Source organism: Onychostruthus taczanowskii, unplaced genomic scaffold (genome assembly GCF_017590055.1).
Source record: "Onychostruthus taczanowskii isolate IOZ18803 unplaced genomic scaffold, ASM1759005v1 scaffold46, whole genome shotgun sequence".
Classification (NCBI taxonomy): Eukaryota; Metazoa; Chordata; class Aves; order Passeriformes; family Passeridae; genus Onychostruthus; species Onychostruthus taczanowskii.
In genome coordinates, this window is record NW_024502125.1 from 4,464,596 (window position 1) to 4,480,752 (window position 16,157).

Here is a 16,157-nt window from a genome sequence, read left to right on the forward strand (position 1 = left end):
TTAGAAGATGCATTCCTACAGCAATATTGTTAAAGAAAATAATCCTTCTAACAAGCAACTTGCTAAAAATCCCATTAGACAACTGAAACAGAATTCCTCTTTTTTAGCAGCCAGCCATTAACCTGCATCAAGCAAAATGTTGCAGTAAGAAGCTGCAGTTGAAAAGAATTTTAAATGTCCTTATTCCTAAAAATACAGGGCCAGATTTTGCTTTTGCTGAGTCACTAGAAAACCAAAGAAAACTTGATTTAAAAAAAAAATTTTTTAATTTCTTGACATTTTAAATGGTGTCTCCCCCTTGGTCAAATAAAAGGCAAATCCCTGGTGTTTTCTAGGTGACTTCGTTCTGAGGGGAACTGAGGCTCCCATGTGCCAAAAGGATCCATTCCACAGGGAAATCTGCTGCCTCCCTGGAGCCTGTGTGAGGCTGAATTCCATGAACTAAGTCAGCACACTTGTTATTTTTCACTGTTGTTGCCCAGGTTGGCAAAAGCCCTAGGGCAATCAAAAGGAACTTCAGGGCACTGGGATAACTGGTTGTAAGGACGGGAGCATAGATGTTGTTTTCCTCCATTCCTTCAGTAGCAGGGAAGAATGCCAAAAGGAACAGCCACCTGATCAACATGTGGCTTAAAGTCTGGTGTCACCAGTGGAATTTTGGCTTTTTTGCTCACAGGGTGTTGTATATGGTGCCAGGCCTGCTGGAAAGAGATCAGGCTTGACTGTGTAAAAGAGGGAAAAGGATTCTAGCCTGTGAGTTGGCATGTCTGTTTGAGAGGGTTTTAAACCAGGGTTGAAGGGGGAATATGATAAAACCAGGCCTAGCAGACAGGAGCCAGAGTGGGCATGCCAGCACTGGGGGTGAAATCAGTAGCCCAGCTGAAGAGCATCCACACCAGGGCACACAGTGTGGGTAACAAAGGAGGAACAAACAGGAGGAAGTCACTGGCAGCAGGAAAGATGTGATAGCCACCATCACCGAAAGTTGGTGGGATGACTCACATGGGTGGAGTGCTGCCAAGGATGGTTATAATGGTTCTTCAGAAGGGTCAGGTGGGGAAGCAGAGGCCTTGTAGTGGCTTTGTACATTAGGGAGCATTTCACTGCACAGTGCCCAAGGACAGTGATGACAAGGTTGAGTGGCTATGTGTAAGAATCAGGAGGAAGGCTACCAAGGCAGATACACTGGTGGGAGTCTGTTACAGACTACACAGCCTGAATGAAGAGGCAGATGAGATATTCCATGAGAGGCTGACTGAGGTTCCACAAGCACCTTCTTTTCCTCAGTCTTTTAAAGAAATATCCTCAGGGCAACCAGTCCTGTAAGCTGGTAAAGAGGGATAGGGAGCAGAAAAGACGCCCTGAAATCCAGGAATAAGTAGTTAGTGACCTGCTAAGCAATTCAGACCATCATAAGGGTATGGCACTAGATAAGATTCATCTAAGGAGGGAGGTGGCAGAAGATCTTGCCAAGCTGCTCTCCATCATTTATCAGTCCTGGCTAACCAGGGAGGTCACAGATGACTGAAAGCTGGACAGTGTGATGCCTATCCATAAGAAGGTCCAGAAGAAGGATCTGGGGAACTACAACCTGTCAGCCTGACCCCAGTACTAGAGTAGGTTGTGGAATAAAGACCCTCTTGTAGGTGATCATACAGGACAGCCAAGGGATGAGGCCTAGCCAGCAGGGGGCTGTGAAAGGCAGGCCCTGCCTGACCAACCTGATCTCCATCTTATGACCAGGTGACCTGACTGGTGGATGAGGGAAGGACTGTAGATGTTGTCTATCTGCACTTTAGTAAAGCCTTTGATACTGTTTCCCAGTATTATTCTCCTGGAAAACTGGCATTCTCTTGGAAAACTGGCAGCTTTAGTAAATGCAGGCTACTTTTTTCTTCTCATCTGAGTTTTAAAAACAAGGTTGTTGTCCAGCTAGCCACAAGCATTAAACTTGGCAAATAGGAGTTTGATTTCTTTTCAGATAAAAAAGATGTTGCAAATAAGAATTTTATCTTGCATGGAGGCATGACAAAGTATGAGACAGAATCCTACTTGATTACAATCTTCCATCATTTTGATTTTATAATTACTGAATGGAATCAATCAGCTTTCAATTGTTACCTTGGTGAAAGATTAAAACATCATTACTTGTCATACATATTTCACACTTTAGCAAATTTTAATAAACTGAATGCATGAGAAATGTTCATATTATCTTTCACAGTACTGGGATGTTAATGACATTTCTATTGATTGGAATTGACCCATGTTTGTTGGTCAAAATAACTTAGATTCAGGCAAGGAATGGACTTCCACTATCAACACTAACAAATGAAGACTGCTGAGCACTGAAATAGCCAAAATAGAATCATTAATCAGAAACATCTAAAACAATTGGCAATGTGCTAGGGAGGTCTTATCTTCCTTCTTTTTGGTCTATTAATTCATTTGTAAAGGATACATACTGGTGACTGTCAGAATCCAGGACATTCCTCTGACTGCCCTGGATGGCTCGAGACCCTCACAAGGGGCTCAGGGACCTTGGCACCGAGTCAAAGACACCTGTGCCTTTGATTTTAACCCATGGAAAAAATTACCAGCTTTACATGAAGATGTCAAAGCCACGAGAGTTTAAGTAGAATGATAGTTAATTTGTCACAGGGTGAAAAAGTAGAATTTTAGGGTTTTAGAATGGGGGTTCAAGAAGCAAGATGGAGGATTTTGGGCATGTTCTGCCCTTCCTTCTCCTTCTTCTTGTCCTCCATCTTCTGCTGAGATGGTGACACTTTTGGATTGGTTTAGAGTAGAGACAGACCGTCTAACATAGGTGATAGATATTGAAAAATTACTGTAAATAAAGTACACATAGTTTTTAGTATAAAATGTTAACACCACCCCAAGGGGGGTCAGTGTGCCACAAACCAACCTGCTGGACAGACCTCCGCAAGTCAGAGAAAGAATGTTACAGATAAGGAAAAATAAACAACTTTGAAAAGCAGAACCGACGCATCTCGGCTTCCTCTTCGGTCACAGGGCTGGGAAAAAGACTCTTTAATATCTCGGGAGCCATTTCAGCAACACAAAACCCAAGACTGACCTCTTCATGACAGCACTAGGGAGGAGGTAAAGGACAGCACTACAAAGTAGGCAACACAAAACAAGCAAGGGCAGCTGCCCATCAGCCATTTTTCACCACCCTGGTACTTTGGTAAGAAGAGAGATACCTTCCTGAGGATCCGGCCTTTGTTTGCTGTGACAGAAATCTTTCTTCATGGTGCTCATCATCCAGGCCAGTCAAGATAAATACTTGGACCCGCCATCAGTGTGCCTTGCCTAACCCCAGCTGGTGCTAGCACTAGCTTTCACAGCAGTGATGATCAATGCCACAACACCGTGTGTGCGTCAGGTCTAGTTTATGCTGCTCCAACCTGGTCAACACAGGGCAACAAAGCCTCTTCCATGAAGAAAGTGATGGGGACCAAATAATGGAAGTTTCTGTGGGTTCTGAACACAAGCAATAAAAATTGAAAGACACTCGGCTTTTCTTACCATAAATACTGCAAGTAAATCAGGACTCCAAGCTATCCATTCAACTTAAATAGCCCCATCTATTAAGACAAGCAGAGATACTTGCTACTCAATATTCCTAAAAGTTTTAGAAATCTAGTGCAACTGACACATTTTTGCTGAATCATATTTTGTGATCTGAACTTATATTGGTGCTTTCTCTTCTACTTCTAAGCACAGCCTAATAGCAAAATGATGTAATCAGACCTTGAATTACTCAGACCTCATTACTATTGTCAATATGTTACAGAACAGTTATATATACTGAAATATTATAAATAATATAAATAATAATATACTCTGAAATATTATAAATAATTAAAACTTAAATACATTTGTTGAATTAATATGGTACATTTTGGGATACACTTTTTTTTCTTCTTCTCTTATGATCCAGTACTGGGATGCTATTAGCCTACACTCCTGCAAGCTTTTACAAACAATTCACCTCTCTGCACTTGAGGACTGCCATTAACAGAAACAGACACAGAGACAGCCTTAAAGCTGTTCAGATGTAGAAGTGTTTTGAAGACCAAGATTTTTTTTATTACCTTCTACTGATCTTGAGCTCCTGTGCCAGTCAGTGAAGGAAGCACATTCACTGGTCTGTAGGACAATCCAATTATACTATTTATGGTTTAAATGCATGAACTCACAGGTACATGTAATTCAGTAATTTACAGCAGAATTTCATCAGCCACAGAATGCATTAGCAAAACTGCAACTTAGCTGAATTACCAGCTGATTTCTAAAATTACCACCAGAAATCTTAGTTGTCCCTCTCCCTCTTCATCACCAATCTTCATGGGTGGGTCGGTGTACTGTATGTCATGGTTTTAACATGTATAATGCAAAACCACTTTACTTATTAGTGCACTTGCTCTACCAGAGCTGTGTCTTTGTTTCAGAAGTCTCCAACAGAGAAGTATGGATGTGGTGCTATATCTCTATATTATTATTATTTGAGACCCAGCTTCAGCAGGCATGGAAAATGAATAACCACCGTGGTAACCCTTAGAAACCATGCTCATTCTGTTATAAAGTGCATGCACACACCCAGATGTTCAACAGCCCCTTCCCTAAAACTTGCTAATTCATTTGCAATGCATCACCCAATAGCAGATAAAGTGGTTTATATATATCATTCACTGCAGATCATTTAACTCCATAAAGAAAGTGAGATAAAGGTACTTAGAAAGAAAAAATTGATTACAAACTTCCATCATTTTGACTTTCTTGTGTTTCTTAGTACAATCCTGTTGGAAACAAGGACAAATTGTCCGCATTCCCTCTGTTGTAGAGGTTATTGGTTACCCAGCAAATCTGACTCTTCTAAAAGTTGTGCGGTGAACACAGTCATGCCAGGCTTTGAGGCCCACTTCTAATTCTGAATGAAATCCAGAGATTTCAGGAGGAAAGGATGAGACTTCTTTGAAGTTTGGCACATATTAGTAGATATTTATGGAACAGATACTGGAAATGCAAGAAAGAGCCACACAATGTTGCACTGGCTGAGAGTTTGACTTGCAAGTGTTTTAAAAATGCATCAGAGTGGGTGCATGTCACTGAGTCATGTTACAGGCTTGCACAACACATTTCAAGATGGCTCAAATCAAGTTTTCCTGATACTATATCCCTCTTCTATCAGACAGAATTGCTGTGTTAACTAAAACATTTTCATAAGCAGCAGACACATTACAAAAGCCCATTGCAAATTACTATTTTAAGATTGAAAAGATATTAGCATTTAACTATGCTAAAGGTAAAATATAAATACATACACCAGGAAAATTGAACTGAGCTTGGAAGGCCTAATAAAAGGAATCCCTGAAGCAGTCAGTGCTTTGGACCAGCAACACCAAAAACCAGTGGACTACAAATCATATTTCAGGATCATGGAATCCTGACGAGGAAGGGAACTCCAGACCTTGCCCTGGACATCTCCAAGACTCAAACCACATTCCTGACAGTGTTTTCCACATGCTTCTTAAACTCTGGGCAGCCTCCTGTCATGACCATTTCCTTGGGAAGCCTGTTCCAGTGTCCAACCACCTTCTGGACAAAAAAGCTTTTCCTAAAATATTGAACATAAATCTATCTTGACACAGCTTCATGCCATTCCTTCAGGTCCTGTCCCCCATGATAAAACATAATTCCTTAGCTCCCTGCACCTCTTCAGAATGGGAGCTATGATAACATTCAAATGCTTTTGCAGAAGTACACTCTGTTGGGGATTTTGTGTTTCTTCATGCTTAAAAATCAGAGTTCCAAACAACACCACTTGTGCACTTGCTTCAGTTCAAGGCCACAGGTAAAATCTCCTAAACAACTTGCTCACATCCATAAAATCAAGACATTCCAATCTCTGAACTTCCTTGCAGTGAGTGAGCAGCCAACAAAACATCCCTTGACATCAGCCCACAACATTTCACAAGCTCACTAGGAAAGCTTGGTACCAGGAAAATAAAACCACACTAAAGAAATCAGCAGCAATTTTCTTCTGATTATATTGTCTCAGGAACAATCAGGCACTGTCCCTCACATTCAAAGACAGAAAAAGAGACACTTTTATCTAGTTCATGATTTGCTGATTAATGGCTTCCAAACAGTTGAGGTCATTTACTGCATATCCAACATGACTGATGAAACCCACTGTGGTAATAATCTCAAATTAGAGACATCAAAAATGAGCCTCAAGGACAGAATTCTCCCTCCCCTATTCCCACATAATGGTCATTTATACAGCTACAGTAAGCCTCAAAGTGCATGTCGGAACACCAAATTTAAACACAGGAAGCTGACTTGCAAAGTGAAATGAATGTAGAAGATTTTACTCACTATATGTTTTAGCTTAAGAGGCCTCTTATGGAATCACTGTTAAAAGAAAAAATTGATAAAATTATGGCAGTGACACAAAACCAATAAAGCAGATAAATTTAGAATCAAGGAATCACTTTTACACTGCATCACTCCCTAAGAGAACAAAATATGTTGCTAAACTAAAGCCCCATTAAAATGTCATCTACTCTTCCCGTTTCTCTTTCCATTGTCACTGTTTACCAGAATTTCTACTTTCTAATCAATTTGCCTCTAATATCTTGCTCATACCATGTGAAGTATTGGCTTTAGAGCCTCCATTCACTTCAGGAGGACCAGGACCTCACACTAGGATTTTACTGGGCCTATGGCTTGGCATAACCCTGCAGGGGCTCTGCACCTAGGCCCATTACCTGCCCATTCCAACCCTCTATTGAGATATCCCACCAGATATCTGAGATATTCCACCAGATATCTCCACAGCTTCATCATCAGCAAGAAAATTCCTCCCCCTTCCTGAACACATGTACTTACATATACATGAATGACATGCATACAGATACATATGAAAAATATCCATGTATGTATATCTATGATTCCAAGGAGAGAAAGATGAAGTGTATACAGATAAACTAAAGATTTCAAATATGTATAGATCCCACTGCCCTATGAGCTCACACAGTTATCCTGCCCAGCAATCCAGCTGCACAGCCTAGGTTACACTGGAGCACCAGTACACTAGACCGGTGCCGTCTCCTGATCCCCAAGTTTTCTGTTCCCCCTGCTCTAAATTAGGTGGAACTTGGACTGCAGAACCTGTAGGTCTGACATGTGCTCAGGGTCATGGGTATGATCCTCTCCTCCCTTCACCAGGGGTCATGGCTCAGCTGGGGCCCTCATTTTATATGTCCCCTGCTTGTCTGGTTATGGACTAACACAGGTGAATCACTACCAGAGGGAAGAAAGAGACATGGGTTTCAAGGCTGGAGAGGGACTGCAGGTGTTTGGGATCATCTCCTGTAACCTGTTGATTTTGCCCTTCTTAATTACAACAAAATACACTTTTAACACTACAGATGTATGTGTAAATGTGAATTCTGTTGTTTTTATGTATTGTTAAAGAAACTATAAATGTCTTATGACTCAAGGATCTCCAGCCAGAAGAGAAGAGCTTAAAAATGGAACAAAATTGCTATCTACAAATTTAATGAGCAGCTCTCCCATTGAAAAATGCTTTTCAATTTAAACTCTATTAACAGGAAATTAGGAAATCACCCATCACAGTGTTTTTGTTTATTTTAAAATGAAAACTGAGAACATCAAATTGCTATCAGCACAAATGTTTGATGGACCCAGAAATAAATTAAACCATTTTATTACATTTTTACCCCCCATGTTTATGTTATAGTCTCTAGCAATTTAAATTTAATTGACAAAATCATTAAGAAGGTGGTGTAAATTGAGATTTTGGGTCAAATCCTCACTGCGCTGGAATCAATGACAGAACTGGCACTGATTTCCATATGATCAGCATTTAGAGTGGGATGTTTGTGTTAACAGTACATACACCACAAAAAAGGGCTGACCCTCGATTCTTCACTTGACCGTTCTCTCACTGGTGTCAAAAGGAGAACACCAAAATGAGCAGGTGTAACAAAAAACTTTTTAGACTTGCTGTCTGAATTTCTTTGTAAAATATATATCTAGATATATATGTATCATGCATATATTTTAGGGATAAATGCATGCCTTTGTGTGTGGCTGTGGGTGCAGCTCTCTGTCTGTACATACGCCAGTGTTAAGTATTGCTCTGCACTGCCCAGGTGGCAAAGAAGATATCATGTATATGGGAATTTAGTCTGTGTTAAATAGTTGCGTATGCAATGTACGGCTCAGCAAAGCAGATAGTACAGTATTCCAACAGACAGAGTCCAGTGATTTTATTTGCAGAGCAATCAGGACCTGAAGCTTAATTTTCAAGTATCCAAAACTACTTGATTTAGAAAAATGACATCACTCCATGCCATTTCTTCCAGGAAAGATTCTGAAAATACCTCGTTTCAGCCTTGCCAGAAATATAATAACAGCAATATTTCTCAAAATTCATGGCCTCTTCAGCAGCAATGTCCAAAACCAAGAAGCACATGGAGACATAAAAAAAGGAGAAAAAAAGACTAGCTATAATTTTGTAAACCTCAGGGAAAACACAAACTAATTGTATTGACAATTACAATGTTTCAAATCAGTGCATGACAACAAAGAAAGCTCCTGTCTTTCTTGGGTTTAGTATTTTTTATTTTCATATGAACTGTATTGGCTCAGTCACTCCTTTATATAGTTTGCATCAAAGTTTGTTTTTCCAATACTGTGTTTTTAGCAAAGAATTTCAACATGTTTACAATAAAGAAACGTGACTTCTTGCAGTATGAGGCTGCTTGTCTTTCTAGTTCATATCCCTTGTCATGTGCCTTGAGGGCTTGGTCTCTGTGAACCAATGAAACCCCAAAGAGCACCAATAAAATCTGGTAACAACTCACATTGTCAAAACATGCAGGCAAATGGAACAATGCCCTTCCGTGAGCTACACTTAATAGGTGCACTCCTAAAGAATGTAGAACAGGGTTGGATATTCCACGCCTTCAGAAACAAAACCTGCTCCATCTCTCAGGTTCACTCCTAGTCCTTCTCTCCCTCCTGGCTGCTTCCAAGTCCTGCTCACAGCACATCACTGGTGTGGCAGCACTGCAGGTGAGGTGAGTTTCTCTGCCTAGTTCAGCTCCTGCGGTGTCAGGATGCCCAAGAACTGTGGCAAACTCACTCTCAGTTCTGCATGTCCATTAAAGACACCAAGAGAGGGAGGGAGAAGTAGCACTGGAAGTCACTGAGCTACTGGAATCTGATTTCCTGACATTTTGCCTCCCAGGCTGGGGTTTTCCAATCGAGCACAAGCTCCAGGTGAAGATTTCTTTCATAAGAAATAAAAAAATATATACCTTTCACATGAATGTTTTCTGTGAAGTTCAATAAAGGGTGAAAGAAGAGAGGCACCTCAAAGGTGCCCTCCATGGCATCTCTTCTCTCTACGCTGGCTGTAATTTCTAATAAATTTTTTTTAAATAAGTGCTTCTACATCTCCAGCTGAAATTGGTCCATAGGTCCCAATGAGAGGTGCCAACATACAAACATTGATGCACTCTGATGCATTCTATTGGCTACAACAGGCCAATTTTTGCGGGGAAAAGGAGCAAAAAGCATTGGTCTTGGCTATTATTGGTAACACTGCCAAAGTTCCTGACAGGAACACATACAGTGGGAGGAACGTTGCTGTCTCAGTGCTGCAGAGGATACAAAGCTACAACACATATAAGTTATCCCAGTTACATTCCCAACTTTTCCTCAGATTCTCTTGTGCAAGGTGGCTACCATCAGAGCTGAAATCTCTCTCTCAGCAGCTCAGATATCTGCGCTCCTCTGCCACCCTCATCACTGTATCCCCCCTGCAGCTTCATGTTTCTCCAGCAGCTGCATCTCCAGAGTCTACAGGGCCAACATATCTCCCAGGTGAGATTCCATCACTCCTCTGATGCCCCCACCTTCATCAGTGGAATCTGAAGCAGCTGGCAAGGCTGAAGCCAGTTTCGTACCAGCAACATCCCAGATAGGTCTACAGGGTAGATCCAAGGGAGGAACAGGCCTGCTTTACCTTCCCCACTACACCACGTTGGGGAGGGTGTGCTCTCAGTAGCCTGATGCTGAGTTGAGCAACAACCCTTCTACAACCATGTAGGATGCATTTGCTCTGGCTGGGCCTTTGACCACAGAATGCTCAGGCTGAGCTGCTGGATGCCCAGCCAGCTCTGAGCACAGCCAAACCTAGCAGCGTCCCTCCAGCCTGCCCATTGCTGTGTTTTTTATAGCTTGATACTCAAGCTCTCCATGTCATGGCACATTTTAAATACTTCCAGCTGGTTCAGCCATGAGAAAAATGAGCCTTCTTAATATGCTGCACTAGAAGGACTGAGACATGTCATCTCCCTTAGCTCACAACCCCAGTTACTGTTTATCAGGAGACAGAGAGCAGCCTGATCATCTCCAGTGTGGACTAACCACTTAGCCCAGTGCTATTTCCTGACTTCTGGTAATCTCCTTCTTCCACATCCCCATATGTCTTTGTATTCACTACCAAATCCAGATTTGACAAAACAGGCTCTGTTGGTATCAGAGGACCCATACTTGTGGATGCCAGTGTCAGATCCCACTTTTCATCATGCATGATCCTAGAGGGCCACCCATCATTTGCTGCTCTCTGAGTGCACAGAAAGCAACTGTTCAAGCAGGAGCATTCACTGTGAGTGAGCTCACTGATTGCAGGTTGTTTCAATAATCTTTACTAAAATCCTTTCTCCTTTTCTTTGCTAAATCTACTTACTGAAAGAAAGGTCACTTCAAAGGGAGACTCTTGCTCTGCCTGACATGATGGCATGCTGAGATAATTCAGAACAGTTATGATAAATGTTCTGACTACTGGCATGAAGAAACAGACAGTGGGCTCACAGTAACATAAGATTAAACATGTTTCCACAATTATCTGGGGAATTGTCTGGCTAACCATGCCCCTTTCTTAATAGTTTTTACTGCCTGAAACAAAGAGAGTACCACAGAGGGTTGTGTGATATGTAGCTACAGTGCTTTAGACTCTTCCAAAAGTCAAGGAAGCTCTGTTAGAGAAGGATTGTCACCTGTCAAGTAAGAAAGGATGTGTTTGTAGCCTCCACCCCACAGGTTCTACTTGGTCCATTTGGGAGAGAAGCAGCGCTGAGCAATTTTTCTTGTAAGGGCTAATTTTCACTGCTGGAAAGGTAATGCTGCACCATTAGCAGGGTGGAGGGAGATACACTCAGCCAGGTAAGAACACGTCAGGGTGGCAAAAGGCAAAAGGATTTGCAGTGAAAGGAAGCATGGCCTGCCAAACCAGAATGCAAAGCAATCCTTGATCCCGTATCAACCGTGCCAAAGAGCCTAGTACTCTGTAGCCTAGTCATGAAAACACTTAGCCTAGCCAAACAGCAAGTGGGAGCAGATGAAGCAAGCCAAGATGTACAAAAACATTATTTCAGAGCTGTAGGCAGGATCAGATTAGGAAAGAAAAGGAAGCAAGAAGTAGTTCATCAGAGCACCTCCATTTTAATTCAACTGCTGATTTTGCCAAGATCCCACCCCACCCGCAGCATTTCTACTATTCATTTCCATTTCTACTGTTTATTCAATGAGAAGTTACCCCTCAGGCTTCCTTCCTTCCTCAACCCTATGAGAAGACACCTCATTTGGTACCCAGCAACTCCACAAACCCTCCTCCCTTAAGCAAGCCAGCCAGCCACCCTCCATCATACCAATCTCACAAAGTGAATTAGCTGTAAGCAGGCATGTTGATGAGTTCCCTTGGGGTTAGAGCCAAACCCATACTTCAAGACAGCCTGGCCACCTGTGCCAGAAGCCAGACAAACCATTTCACAGCTTAATTTCCTAACTAGGTTCACTGTTGCTGGATCCCTGAAAGTGTTCACAGCCAGGCTGGATGAGGTGACCTGGTCTAGTGAAACCCTGGCAGTGGGTTGGAACAAGACGACCGGTAAGGTCTCTCCCAATCCAAACCAATCTATGATCCTCTGCGTGTTTTCCTTCCAGACTGCTCTCCCAAGTATTGTCTACAGGTAATTTCCGTGGCTTGCTTTCCTAAGATATTTTCACTTGTTGGCCAGCCTTTGCCACTGGTAGAGTAACAGAAGTCCTAGAGACATTGAGTTCCCAGAGTTTTGTGAAAATATGCACCCAGGTGGAGGACAGAGATGTAGACTTGCGTCCCACTGCGGAAAGTCTTCACTATGAGAATCCACACATGGTAAGACCATCCTAAATGTTTCAGTAATAGATAAAGTTTCATTCAGGGTTAATTGATGATTCAGTGGTTAGAATGTCGTTCCAGATAACTTGCTTGTTATTATTTGCTATGGTTTTTGTGATAAAAATGTTTCTTTGTTCACAGTGCCTTTTTTTAATCCCCCTTCCCTCCTCTCCTCACATTACCTGCCATCATAATGAGGTTTTGAATTTAAAATAAAATAAAAAACCCTATGTTCCAATATGAGCAAAAATGCATCCTCAGAGAACCAAGTCCTAGTTCTCCAGAGGCCAAATCCTATCATACAACTTGTCAAAACAAGGCCTGATGAATACCAGTAAGGATGTTAACAGTATGGAAAAAAAGCATGATATATCCCAGGACAATGTAAAACACCTGCCTGTACAACCAGTACACATACATTCACACAAGATCTCAGCAATGGTCAGATACCTTCCACTCTCCATCCTGATAAAGTAGTCCAGCTGTTCCCCTGGGGCCTGCAGAAGAGGAGATGAATACATAATGTGAATTCTGCCTTTGATTTATGGCTTAATTTTAAAATAACTGGAAATAAAACATGAAGAGGAATATCACCCACAGAGAATAGTCTGAACTCTGCTTTCTATCACTTTTCTACAGCTTCCATTTATCTGTGTCAGCATGGATAGCTTTCTGACCAGGCTTGTTCATGAGGCAAGGTTTGCATACCATCCATATCGTGTCTAGCCCATACATCTGTAGTCCTCCATATCCAGGAACTGGAGGTCCAAGCAGTTACTTGTGGGTCATACGTGGCTAACACCAGTACAAAGCCAGATACAGTGAGGCACAGTCAACCAGTACATAGTCCAAATACAGAGCTTTAAAGCTTTTTTTTTTTTTTTTTTTTTTTTCCTTTTTTTTTTTTTTAAAACACTTGCCCAAGGCCTTCTTTTTTAAGCCCATGGTAGTTTCTGAGGGAAGCCAAGAGGGTGGTGAAGCAAGTCACAGGTTTAGGATTATCTACTGCCATGAACTCACCACATCTCCACCATCTTTCCTTCCCCCACCGCCAGCTCTCTTCAATTTTATACAATTTTTAGAAAACATAGGTGAGCTGGCATAAAATAACCATAAATATCTTTGCATCATCATGGAGATTCAGGAAGACAATTGCTAATGTTCACGATTGTAAACCCATAATTGATACTTTCAGTCATGGTGGGAAAAAGGGAAATTTGAGGCAAAATGCCATTAAAGGACATTTATGTTGTTCACCTTTTCAGCAACACAAGTTTCTTATCACTCAGGTCTGGCATTGGGAAAACAATATAAGATCAAAGCTAACTGAAGCTTCTAGGTTTAGACAGAAAGTTAGCACCATGTAGCTGTCTGTACTCATACTAGCCACACTCCATGGGTTTCCTAAAGTAGAATGCACTCCATCAGCAAAACAGAACATGGGCTAATTCACATCTTTAGAAACGAAAGCAGTGAATAATTTCTAATGATTCAGCTGCTCAACTCATAGCACCTAATTAATTCCGACTGGAAAGTTGCAAAAAATTATCTAAGACAATTTCAAGTATTTATTTCAGCTTATTAAATAAACTTATATGAATGAGGAATTGACCCTGCTAAATCACTGCCCTACAACTGCGGTCCAGTCATCAAGCTCCCTATGAGTGCCCTATGAAACTACATCACTTTGCTGGCCCTTGCTGTATGGGTTCCTTTTACCAAACATTTATCAAACCACACATATGACCTAGTTGGATGCTCAGCTCTCTGCATGCATCACCACTATCAAAGGGACAAACCCTGACAGCGAGAACACAGAAGGCAGGACTGATGGGGGCTCTTGCTTTTTGTGGGGAAAATCCAGGTCAGACTGAAGACTAGGTTTCAGCAGGGCTACAGACCTGAGCACAGAGCTAGAAGGAGGAGGCTGACTGTCCTCTAAAACAGCAGTGCTGGAACCAGCCAGATCCCCACCAGTGGTTCTATCTGTGCCAAGCATGGCAAAGCCTAAACCACACCAGGAAGATGGTGTCAGGCTGCAGCAAGCACAGGGAGAAGAGGGAAAACTACTACCAGAGTAGTAAGCTGTGTTAACAAGTCCAAGTAAAAAAGGCTGCTTGTATCTAAATGCAAGCATTCTGATGATGCAAAATTAAACATTTTGCTTCTTCCTGCTGACAGGGAGCAGCAAACATGATAGAATATAGCCTAACATACATTTTAGCATGCTTTATGTAAATTTGAACAGGCACCATCCTCTGTGAATGGTTTGATAAAGAACACAACTCTCATTCTAGCACAGAAACCCTTTTTCTGTTTCCTCAAGTTTTATTTTCTGCTATATTGACCTCAGCTACAAATTTCCCAGCAAAAATACAATAGGTGGTTTATGTCACATTACAGGAAATCACAAAAGTCTCTGAAGTGACCCTGATTTTCAGGCATTTCTGATTTTCTTTCAGACAATTTTTCCCTTTTCAAGCCTGCTACATAGTTAATATTGGAGCTTTATTACAGAAAAATGACACTTTAAAGTCACAATTAGGCTTCCTTGCTACGTCATTTTCTCTGAATTGCTACACCAAAGGATTTTTTTTTTACTTTCTCTTCTATCACTGTAATTTCACTAATTTGCATAGTCATACATATATACAATAGCAGCAGCTCAAGAAGAAATGGATATTCACAGCAATCCGAGTTACAATGTTATTTCAGAGACAGTTGCTCTTCTTTCCTTGCTTCCTGCGACACCAACTGTGTGAAATTTTTTGCAAAATTATGTGTGTCACTTTAGCATGATGACAGGAACCACAGATATTTGTGCACTTCCCAGTAATGCTGCTCTCTACTTAGTTGTTCTCTGCTAGCTGAAAAATGAAGGACCACAGCTTGCATTAGAATCAAAAGGAAGAAGTGCAGAAGTGAAGTCTTAGCAAAGTCACTGTCCTCCCAAGCCGAGTCAAATAGACCTTTTCTGCCATTCCAATTACTCAGTTAATCCCAATGAGTTTTTCCTGGAACAGATATCTGTGTCACCATTACTCAATAAACACAAGGCTATTAAAATATTTCCCAAACAAATCTCTTCATAAAAGTGCAATTTGAAATAAATGCCCATTGGATGCACTGCTGTACCAGAGCTCCCTCACCAGGACATTTGGCACTATCCTGAGTGTGCCTCTCCACAGACCTAAGTCCAGAGCAACCTCCAGATAACTGCTCCTGCATTTGGTGGCAAATGAAGAAATCGTTTCTTTCAGTGCAGAGGAAAAATGCTTGATGTTTCTTTACAGAACAAAAGTCCAAACTTGAAATTATTGCAGTTCTTCACTGAGCATAAGTTTGAGTACTTTTGCTTTCATAGGGAGGGGAATTTTTTTCCCCTAATCTATTATCGTTAATTGTAATCCTGAAATAACAAAAAGAAGTACATCACTTAAAAAGTGGACCTTTTTTGCTTCCTTGGATGTTTGTTCCAAGATCTCATTTAGGGAAGAAAATGCAAAAATTTATCCTCCCAAATTTCTCTCAGCCTTTTCCTTCCAAGTTTCCCCTGGTCTCACTAGGTTGCAGTAACAATCAAGTTTATCATTTCACAGGGACATTTGTTACGCCTGTGTTCTCCTTCTTACCACATCACATTTTCACTGAGGAGAAACACAGACATCTTAGGACCACTTCAACTACTCTTTTCCACAGATTTCTAACCTTTTCAATACTCTGATTTCATAATTTAAGTCTTCAGGAGTATGCAACATTCAAGCAAACAGAAACCATAGCTTAACACACTTTTAGAACTAAATGAAACAACAGATCTTTATACATTATGTCTTGTTTTTCTCACCTTTTCTGCATGTTTTGCAGGGTTTAA